We start from the raw sequence: 3,532 nt of genomic DNA, 5'->3' as shown, positions 1-3,532 counted from the left end.
TATCCTACAAAACATGATTCTAAAGGTAGTCTCAAATCCTGTTTTCACCCAGGTCTAGACAAGTCCACTGCATTGAAGCTAAATAGAAACATTCTTGGGGCTTTTCCTGTTGTTCTTGGTTTTTTTGTTCTTTTTTTTTTTCCCCCCCTCAAACATATCCCCATAACATCACAGCACTGAAGACGTCAGCCTTGAATAGTTTTTATCACTTCATTCCATTCAAATTTATGTAAATGGGCAACTGAAATTGCCTGTGTGTACTACCTCACAGCGTGTGGTTTGGAGGCTGTCGACAGAATTAAATAAAAACTGTTGAAATTGTGGTGAGATATCTTTTCCTGTAAAACAAAATGCCTTAATCTCACAGGACTTTGCTTCAGGGAAGACAATTTCCTTGGGATGTTATTACATCAGTCCTAACTGATGCTTCCCTCTTTTTTACTGTGATTTAAAAACATAATAAAATTTTAAAAGTTCACCTGTTGAAAGAAAGATCCTGTGATGTATCTGATGTGCAGTGAACCTGTTCAGATGCAGTGTTCTCTTTTCAGGACCATTATAAATTATAAATATGTTTGGAGTATCAGCCAAGCCCAGTACTTCCAGCCTCTCAGGGATTTATTTTAGCAGATTTTTTCCAAACACCTTGTTGCTATTAATTATATGACACATTTTATAGAAGAACACAGCCAAATTTGTTATCTGCTATGTCTTACTTGATGCATGTTTTGATTTCATGAATAGATGAACAGGGAACTTGAAGTTCCCAAGAAAATCACACTCTAATAAAAGAAAAAAAAAAAATCTATAGGAAGATTGTTTGCAGCCAGTAAATCTAAATGTAAATAATAGAACAGAAAGAGATGCAGGAAGAAAGCTCATTTTTATTATTTTGACAAAGAATAAATTTGAGAGGTAGAGGTTCTTTTCTGTTGTTTATTCCTTTTTTTTTCCCCCCATTGTCTTGTCTCACAGCTTCTGCTGCCAACGCTGAATGAATCCACGTTTGCCTCAGGATGATCCAGCCTAGCTTTTCTCCAATGAATTCACCATTCCAGCACTCCATTTAGCTCCCAACATTTTGCTAGTTATTTTTTGCCCTTCACTTGCTCCAAGGTCCCCATGTCAATGCTGCCTCCTCTCTGCTCATGAGAAGCAAAAGATTTTAAACTTTTTGCTGCACTCAGTCCATAAATAACATGGAAGCAAAGCAAATTTCCCATGACAGTAGCTTAGTGATACTGAGAACATAACTGTGCTGCAGATGGCCATGAAAACTGCTCACCTTCTGTGTTGTAACCAACACTCTGCAGTGTTACTGAACAAACTGCCTACTTGTATTTTGTTTACTTGAGCTGGAAGACAGAAATAACTGTAAATTAAAGGAGTGGAGACAAGATGGAGAATCTCAACACTGCATTTTTTTTATTGGTCTGGCCTAATTTATGTTCAATGTATATTTTCTGAAAAAAATTTATATTACCTAAAGTAAACACCAGTTTTAGCTCTGACTTCAGTCAAAGTAGAGGTATAGCATCAAGGAAGATGACAAAAAGAATCACACCATAGTAAAGCCCATCACAGTGGGTCTCTTGTTCCAAGGCTGGCTACTGTAAATGAAAGATCTGGCACTGATTGAAGCCAGAAGCTGCTTGTGTTACAAAATCACTATACAGAACCATAGAACTGCTTTGGCTGGGAGAGACCTTTAGGATCACCAAGTCCAGCTGCTAACCCAGCACTAATAGATCACCACTGACCCATGTCCCTCAGCACCATATCTCCATGTCTTTTAAATCCCTCTAGGGATAGGGACTCCACTAGTGCCTTGGGCAGCCTAGGCCAGAGCTTGATGACCCTATTGGGGAAGAATTTTTTTCCTAATGTCCAAAGTAAATCACCCTTGGCATAACTTGAGGCTATTTCCTCTTGTCCTATCACTTATTCCTTGGGAGAAGAGACAAACCTCCCCTTTGCTACAACTTCTTCTCAGGGAGTTGTAGAGAGTGAGAAGTCTCTCCTCAGCCTCCTTCTCTCCAGAAGAGGGTCCAAATTAAGAGAATTATGTTTTTAGGCTGAGGCTTTTCTCTATGGTAGGTTATCTGTAGGTATCAGAAATCTTTAAAAAACTTCTTAATTCTCATCTCTGTGTGAGCTGCTGCTAATAGTGCAACTGGATTAAAGCCCACCTCAGTAGCCAGAAGGATACTTTGACATGAGAAGATGATTTGGAGTGGTTTCTGTGTGCCTCTGTGGAATCTCCCTGAGCAGAAGCTCTTCTATTACAGTATCTAGAAACATGGGATGTTCTGAGATCTCAGGGCTCATATATATTATTCATGACTAAAGGTCACTTAGTCCTGGTTCTGCTTAGGGGTTGGATGGGTGTAGGTTAATTGCTTCTTGCTTGCTTCAGTAATGGAAAGGTATAAGGCTTGAATTTATGACATTTCCCTTTCTAGATATAACAAAACATCAGAAAAACAAATGTAGGGTCTACAACTTGTGATTACAGTGATGAAAATTTACCTTTTCTTATCAGCAACAGTGTGATAGAAGTTGATCAGATAATGTAAATCCACAATTTAGGTTCTAAATTGTAAATTCTGAGGGAGAGAGTTTGTTCAAATATCTGTTGCTCAGGCTAACACAGTGCTTAGATACTCTCACAATGCAAACAGCACCAGTGTTGTCTTCATAATAGACAACACAAAGGTATTGGGGGATATAAAATGAGTTTTAAATAAAACCTAGCCTAACCTCAATTATGTTTCATCAGATATTAGCATGTTTTCTCTACAACTTATACTTCATAAATATTGAAAAATGAAAATCTCACTTTCATCTACCTCGTAGCTCTATCACTTTGCAAACTTTATTTGCACTCACTGAAGTTCATGTCTTCATTCGACCATGAAGGGAAAGTTAATCATGAAAGTGCTTTTATTTCTTAAAAAAAAACCAAACAAACAACAACCCCCTGAATCAGCAAATATAACTGCCAAATAGCTAGAAGTATTTGCTTATGTCAGTTTGGCTCCCTTTTGTCTTTTGAAATAACAGCCAGCATAAGCTAAAGCAAATCTACCTACCTACCTGCCCATCCATGCAAGAATTCTGTCTAGGTGATTGGAACTTTATACCACTGTGTTAAGTGAAGTGAAATCTGTACAGGACAAAACAATGTATTCCATCAAAAAACTCTGATTTATAGTGCACTGTGATTCAGCGTAACAATTTTTTTCCTCCTTTCAAATCTAAATATGAACACACACACCCAGAGTGATACATCATTACTAAATCAGTTTTCTGTAGTCTCACTAAAAGTTCATGCCCACACCCTTAAAATCCCAGGTAATTTTCCTGACATCACTCACAACAATGTGCTCTACAACAGTAACCCTGCTAGAACAGGCAGAGTTCCCCTTCCTGAACACCAGCAGTAAAAGAAAGAGTCTTTACGTGCAGCCAATATTTCTCCATAGGTTGATACATTTTGTGCACTGTGTAGTTTAAACATGAGGAAATTAGA

The sequence above is a fragment of the Merops nubicus genome, unplaced genomic scaffold, assembly GCF_000691845.1.
Source record: "Merops nubicus isolate BGI_N331 unplaced genomic scaffold, ASM69184v1 scaffold1272, whole genome shotgun sequence".
Classification (NCBI taxonomy): Eukaryota; Metazoa; Chordata; class Aves; order Coraciiformes; family Meropidae; genus Merops; species Merops nubicus.
The sequence above is the reverse complement of the archived record's forward strand: the minus strand, read 5'-3'. Positions refer to the sequence as shown.